Raw genomic sequence first — 7882 nt, forward strand, 5'->3', positions numbered from 1 at the left:
CTGTATGATGGGGAAAAATAAATAAATTTTAATAACCTTATTTTCCACACATAAACCAGAATCTGGTGTTTAGTTCTAGGTGACAGCTTGGGTGGTTCACAATGAGCCGAGGCTTGGCTTGGTATTTTAAGGAAAATATTCCCATCTCAAAAATAACCCAAGCCTTTGCTCCTTATTTGTGAGCTCCAGGGCACCCACTGGCATCCCACCCGTGCGGTGGGGTGGTGTGCCGAGCTGGCCGACAGACACTAGGTGGAAGCCTTGGGCTGCGGTTCCTTCGCAGCTGCTGACGGCAGGAAGAAGAGGACTTGTGCTTTCAGAAAGGAGATATTTTTCTTTTCTTCTTGCTTCCACATACTAGAAAGGGAACTCCAAGCTCTCCAGGTGCACAGTGGAGTGAACGGAGGAATGGAGGAGAAGTGTCAGTCTCATCCCGGGTCCTCCCTGCAACAGGATCTTGTGAGCAGGGCTTTGGTGGGAGCATTGAAGCCTTCTGAGTTCTTGGGTGTGGTTGGGTGGCAAGAATAATTTAATTTATCCTGATTTATTTTATCGTCCTTTATATATTCTGATGGGGATAATTTTGAGATCCCTGTGAATGCATAAAAAAGTATTAATATTGAGATGAAAGTGAGTACTGATGAGCTGATTTATCTTGCAACAAATGCTGGTAGAACTAGCTCCTATGAAGTGCATGCTGTATTTATGATGATTGCTTTTGACAAGGCCTCCAATCTTAAAACTATTCCAAATAGGGAGATTTAGAGTTAGTACAAAGAATGAATCACAGGTTAAGCGAGAACCAGATGAAACTTGAAATGTTCGTTTGAGAGAAATGTCAAAGTTTATGATTTTAAGGCTTCTTGTGACTTTTAGTGATAAAAATACTGTTTTCAGTGTATTCCTATGCAAGAAAAATTATGAACAAATCAATTAAGTACTTTTAGAAAAATAACTGCTTTTTTTTTTTTTTGAAAATCAGTTTAATTTTGGTACCACTTCACATATCAGTTGTAATGCAGAGTTAGGTTATGCCAAGTCAAGTCTCATATGAGGGCATGTTATGCAATCCTACCAGCAATATAGCATACCATGAATATAATAACTAAATATTCTGTTATATAATTTAGTACAGGTGATATTTTATTTTCAAAACAAGTGATTTTTCTACCAATGAATGTGTTTTCTATCAAAAGCGATAGCAGCTTTATTAGTCTGTGCTGAAACAATTTAGATTTTTACACTCTGAAACAGAAATGGGTACTAGTTCGGGATCAGTTGTTTTTAATATCCTAGAAACCTGATTCCATGCTAATGGCAGAATGGTGAACATATCAGTGTCTCTCATTATTAACTGAAGAATGTAAAAACAATACAAGCAGTAAAATATGGTAGTATTTTATCAGAAAATAAGAGGTTTGCTTTCAAAATTAGTATTTTAATTAGAAAGAAAATCTGGCATTTTTTTTCTTTAAGGGAAACTTTTCAATACTGAAATTTATATTTCAGCCTCCTTTTCCATAGGGATTTTTCATTTGTATTTATAATTTTTTGAAAAATGTTGATTTTATCAAAATGGTATTTTCTGGTTGAAGACTCTTTCGATTAAAATCTTATCACTAGTGTGAGCTGTTATGACGCTCTCCTCCTCCACCCTCTGAGCTATGGTAAAAGGGTGAGGGAAGTTATTGATTTATCTTTTTTTTTTTTTTTTTTTTTAGTGCAATGACTTCAAGAGCTCCATGGCTGTTCTGCAGACAGATGCACAATTGTGAAACATCAATATGGACTGCAAATCTCTACTGTCAGTCAGCTCCTCTTCCCCTCTGCATAACATAATCTCTATCTCCACAATGCCTGCACAGATACACACTTGCAAAGATGTTTTTCTGGCGATAGTGTGCATAGCAAACATTCCCTTACTTGTTCTCATCTCTAGCAACATTATATGGAGTTTCAGTTCACAGTTCACTGTGTTCGCCCTCCTACTACTGAAATGCAACCAACTCTGAGCTGCGGTTATTAAACATCACACGAGCAACACCCCAAAGCAGATTGTGAAAAGCAAAGGAATTTAGAGAAAAGTGACAAATTGAGTGAGATCTGCAAAGGTTGTCTGGAAAGTGATAACAAAGGATCATAGGGAATGAGTTAATCGTGATGCAGAATAGCCATTACCAGGACATGCAGGTGATACCAGCATGAGAGGGTGAGTTTTTGAGGGTGGCACAAAGAGATGCCACTAGGAGCAACCGGGTTTCAGCCAGGGAGACAAGCAGGTCAGCTTTCCTAACCACTGAGTTTTGTCAGACTGCTAGAGTCCCAAGGAAAGGGCTGCAGGCATCATTGCTTGAGGGTTTTAAAACTGGTCCTAGTTTCAAGACAGGATAAGGCACTATCAGGACAGATGAATAAAACAAGGTAGAGCAAGTAGCCGTACCTATCCCCCCTTTGTATGAGTCTGAGAAAACAGCTGGGAGAAAGATGGCAAGGTCTTAAGAAATCACACGTATAGAGTTAGGAAACTGTGAGAACTGGCTTGACAGTAGCTGTGACATGGCCAGGGAAGAGCTTCCAAAGACAGTACTCTTCTTTGACAACATGATGACCTTAGAGTGGGAAGATGTGCAATGAATCAGAGGAAAGAGAAATGTGTGTGAATGTATGTAGCTGTTTATGTGTGCATGTAGCACAACAGGAATTTCATTCAGATAGAATAAAACATTGTAGGTGTCTGTATCTTATTTTCCTTAGACTAAAGGCAGCAAGAGGGCACTTTGGCACAAAACCTGCACGTGAATTCTTGCTGCTTTAGGTAAAATCATGAGTGGGGAAGGTTGCCAGATGCTGTCACTGAGCATTCAATGGACAACTAAAAAGCAACTGCAAAAGTCTGTTCCCAACTCAAGTTGCATAGCAACACTAAATCGTCAGATTGCTGTTATGTCAGTCCCTTGCATTATCCCCATTATTACAGCCATTTTTAGGAATCACGCAGTATGATGTTACTAGCCCACTCCCAAGCTGGATATTTGACCTTTGTCTCTTGCTGAATGATGCCATGTAATTTGCTGCAAAGGTGTCTTGAAGTAGTACACTGGAGAGAAAAGTCCCTGAGACCTTAGGGAGCAAAGGATGTGCTTGTGCAGGATGGGACAGGAGAGACACGTTAGGGAACAACAATATCCTCAGAGAAATCTAGTGCCTGCCAAACTCCTCAGGATGTATGCTACCCCATCACTTCTCTGAAGTGAGTCTTCATTGATCCAATTGAAAGGCTATTTTGAGGAGTGAGCCACAGTTGCTCCTAAGATATGTGTTTCAAATGCTTCCAGTGCACACTTGTGCTTGGTGTTTGGATCACTCCTGTGGACATTATTGCTGTAAAATCTTAAGTTCCAGCCAGCTGTTTCTTGCTTTTCAAGGTAAGCATCTTGTGAGCTGTTTCCTGGTGGAGATGCTAAAGCACAAAAGTAGTCACAACATAATCATCCTGTGATTTTTCTGACACTTCCAGTATCTGAAACAATACCTAGAAGTCTGCTTGTCTTGTAGGATATTTCTAGTATCCTGCATAATTTTTTTCCTGGATGTCTTGTGTAGCACAGCATCCTCTTCCCTTTTTCACTCTATGGCTGCTTCTTTTGCTGGCATAAGATCCTGAAATGCCCTTGCCATCTCTATGCAGTCAGGGTCACTGAATACCAAGGTGTAGCTGGAGTTTGAAGGATGCAAATAAACTAAGTGATCTCCTTTTCTGCAAACATCAGACTAACATGGACTTAGGACACCAGGTAGAGTGAAAATTAACTTACAGGCCTCTTGCACTAGATGATGGGGAGAGGCCTGCTTAAGCAAGTAATTCTCAGTAATGTATCTCCTTTGTGAAGAGTGCCTGGTTGTAAACTATACTAGCATTTACAAGATCACCACTGCAAATTATGAACAAGCAAACAGACCTCAGAAGGACAAGGTAGACTGTCCCCTGTATATAGAGTAATGGAATTATTCTGCTTCATTAAAACAACTGATGAGAAAACAAAGAGCCTCAAGATTCAGTTCCTTTATGTTTCTGTGCCTAGAATGCAGAGTGCACTAATGGCAGAACACCTGGACTAGGAGCTGCAAGTCCCTCTTGCTTGATATTAAGGGGATTGAGCTCAGACAAGGCTTAACACAGCAGATGATAAATGTCCATGCATGACATCACTAAAAGAGATCTGATGGCCATGGAGTTACCCTTGACAAAGGAACATCTCTTGAATGCAAAATAGCTTAGCAATCCTTACAAAGAAGGAACAAAAGCTGTTTGTCTGATTTTTACCTTTCTTCCCTTTATTACTCCCATGAACAAGAACTGCTGGATGGGATACTCCAAAGAGCTTCTCCAGGAGAGAGTCTCCTCTTTTTCTGTATGTTAGATTTATCTTGCTTCCCCCTGAGGGCGAGGGATTTGAGATCATTAGTGAGACAGCAGGTGTGGGAGTGGTCACTGGTACACACCAGCTTTGTAGCTCAGTCATCCTGAGGCCCACCTTAAGGAAGGATTTATCCAAGGACCCTGCAGAACAAGTAAACTTTGATGCCCTGTAGTTGCTCCACATGTATTTGACAGCCCTGGTAGTTCAGTGGTCAGTACTGAATTTTAGGCCTTGTCAGCCAGACTGAAGAGTTTTGTGTCTCTTTGTTCCTTGCTGGCATGGACTGTCTGGAAGTACAGATACAAGAGACTTTTCCACGGGGCTGATTGATGTTTGATAATTGTTATGCCTTTCTTGTTTTAACTTGGACATCTAGTTTATGGTGGAGATAGAGCTGAGGGTCCCCACTGATGAATGAGAATTCTTTTATCAGACCTTATACTATAGTCAGACCTCTGGAAGATTTCTCTCCATATATCTCTATCAGTTTCAGTCTGTATGTGTTACTGAGTACCATCTTTGCAGTGCTTCAGCTTTATTTGACAATCTGAGTTTCCTATGGCTTTTTGAGGATAACATTTGCAGGTTAAAATGTGCTGAATAAGGACAAATGAGAAATGCAAAAGAAGTGAAAACAGTCAGGTTTTAAAGAAAATCATCTTTTGTCAGCATTGTTTGCATGTGTGCTCATTTCTTATAAACATTCAAAGGCTCAAGTTTCCTGTTGCTAGTATATGTGGAAAACAAATGTCAAGACTGCATATGAATACTTTCCATAAATTAATATTAAATGTGCAGACAGATTTCATCTCAAAGTGCTTGTACACTCCTCTTGCCAGAAAGCAGAATAAATAATGATCAAAATCACCACCTAGAGCTGGTGATTTCTATCTGTAGATATGAAAATGCTCTACAAGGAAGGTCAAGATCATAGCCTGCAATTTTACAAATGGGACACACTTCCTCAGTAAAGCTACTTGTCTGGTAGTCACAGAGCTTCCACCTCTCTACTGAACCTGCAGAGGCAAGTGCAGATGCACATTTGGTTATTTTCTCTTCCGTCCTTGACTGCCCCTTTTAAAAGAAGTCATTCACCCTTTCATTCATGGCTCAGGATGTGAGTCTGTCCATCACAGAATCAACTAGGTTAGAAAAGACCCCTGAGATCATCGAGTCCAACCTATGACTGAATGCCATAATGTCGACTAAGACCATGGCACTGAGTGCCACATCCAGTCTTTCCTTAAACACCGCCGGGGACGGTGACTCAACCACCTCCCTGGGCAGACCATTCCCATGTCCAATAACCCCTTCTGCGAAGAAATTCTTGCTAATGTCCAACCTAAACCTCCCCTGGTGCAGCTAAAGACTATGGCCTCTTGTCCTGTTGCTCATTGCCTGGGAGAAGAGACTGACCCCCATCTGGCTACAGCCTCCTTTCAGGGAGTTATAGAGACTGATGAGGTCTCTCCTGAGCTCTCCAGGCTAAGCTACACCTGCTCCCTTAGCTACTCCTTATAAGACTTGTACTCCAGACACTTCACCAGCCTTGTTGCTTTTCTCTGCACATGCTTCAGCACCTCAACAACCTTCCTAAACTTAGGGGCCCTGAAATGGACACGGTACTTGATGTGCGGCTGAACCAGTGCTATGTACAGGGGAAGAATCACCTCCCTAGTCCTGATGGCCATACTAGTCCTGGTACAGGTCAGAATCACCAGCCAGCACAGGCTGTCATCCATCCTGCCTGTGCATGTATGCTTACTGGCATATATTTTCTCTGTCTCTCTTCCAAGGAGGAACTTAAGGCCTTGCAAGTGTGCCTTGCTGCTTTCCTTCAGGTCACCTCTGTTTCTGCCTTCAGTGCCCCTCACTGCAAAGGATCTTTTCTCTCCTGCATCATTTTTGGGCTGGCCAGAGGCCTCCTTCAGCAAATTTTCTGGCAGAAGAGTCCTGATTGTGTGTTTGTGTATTCTGTATCTCTCCTAGTCTCCTTGTCCTGTTCTCAGGGCTCTCTCATCTTCCAGGGTGGTCAGAGGAAAATTTGTAGTTCTGAGTCCTCTCTGCTTTCTTTTGGGGGTTTTCATCCTGACAGTCCCCCAGACTGTGCAGAGATGCAGGAGGGTTATAAGGTGAGTGTGTTGTTTCACAGATTTCGATAATGGGTTTTACAAGGTTCCCTGGGAGGATGAGCTTGGTAGTGGCTTCAAGAAATGAAAATTAATCAGAAGGGACTTGATCAAAATGTCTAAAGTAACATGTATCAGAAGAGGTCTTGTTTGGAACACCTTTTCTTTGTGTCTTTCCAGAAACTAGCAAAGAGCAATTCAGAGAAAAATTGGAAAATATAGTACTCAGCTACTTCACACAGTGATAATTAAACTATGAGGCACATTGCTACTGCATGTTCTGGAGACCACAAACTAAAGTAAAAAATCCCAGTAGCTCTGTGGAATAAGCCACTTTCCAGATTCCTAGGAATTAAAATGTTTATTGAGCTACCCTGTACAACTTCTTTTCAAGGGCCCTGAGGACACCACCAGCCCCAACTGTACCTGCTCAGCATTTCCCGGGGCTCCTCCCACCGTGCCCAGGTCCCAGGATTCCAGCTGCCCAGCGCCTCTGCCCAGCGATTCTGTATCAGGGCTGCTCTCCAGCTCCAACAGCCCTGCCCTGCCTGCTCATTGTCTCGCTGCACCAGAGAGGTACCTGATGCTGAGGGATGAGTTTGCTCCTGGTACCCCCCAGATGCCCTGCTCCTCAGCTGGGCTGTAGGGATGTCTCTGGGGAGCTCCCAGCCTTCCTAGGGCCCTGGCACTTCTTACACAGTTTAGTGTGGACATTACTAGAGTGCTGGCTGCATCCTACCTACTCTATTTGTGTAATTTCTCTTAAGCCCTCTAAAGTATATACCATCACATACCATAGCCAGTAACATTTTTAAAGTGGATGATTCTCTCCTTATCTATAGCAAGTATTACTGCCTGCCAGGATATAGAACTTACTGCGAAGTCCGCAAATGCCATACTCGGACTAGTAAGTCATTTTACCAATGCTCTTCCTCTTAAGAGCGATCATTGTTAGAAATCATTGATCTTTTCCTTGTCCTCTTAGTCTGACAATATCACAGCTCCAAAATGGGAAGCCTTGCTGTGTGAGCAGAGATACACAGATCAATATTCCTTCTTATGGCAGCAAGTGAGAATGCGTGGTGTGAAGGTAGACTTCCTCAACCCTGTTAGCAAGAACAGCTTGCAGGCAAGCATCAAATGTCGTGGCAGTTGAAATGAAGGAAGTGAATATAGATGTTTATGGCATGAATCTGCCTTGGAGTTTAAGCATTATTATTTGGGGGATAACTGCATCATTTCATTATAAAACTTCTATAAGTTCTAGGAAGAAAAGGGGGGATAATGAATCTAAAAATACCCATCAAAATAGTTGTATCTCTCAGTGTTTGG

General features: G+C 42.1%; 1 long non-coding RNA gene across 1 annotated transcript; it reads left to right on the plus strand.

Annotated features, from left to right (window-relative positions):
- Positions 1-243: 243 nt before the first annotated feature.
- LOC114064064 lies at positions 244-2739 on the plus strand. Its single transcript, XR_003572679.1, has 2 exons — positions 244-459; positions 1722-2739. It is a non-coding gene; the product is annotated as an uncharacterized LOC114064064 (long non-coding RNA).
- The last annotated feature ends 5143 nt before the right edge of the window (positions 2740-7882 follow it).

This window comes from Empidonax traillii, unplaced genomic scaffold, assembly GCF_003031625.1.
Source record: "Empidonax traillii isolate 1590-97213 ecotype Southwest subspecies unplaced genomic scaffold, ASM303162v1 scaffold515:size447783, whole genome shotgun sequence".
Taxonomy (NCBI): Eukaryota; Metazoa; Chordata; class Aves; order Passeriformes; family Tyrannidae; genus Empidonax; species Empidonax traillii.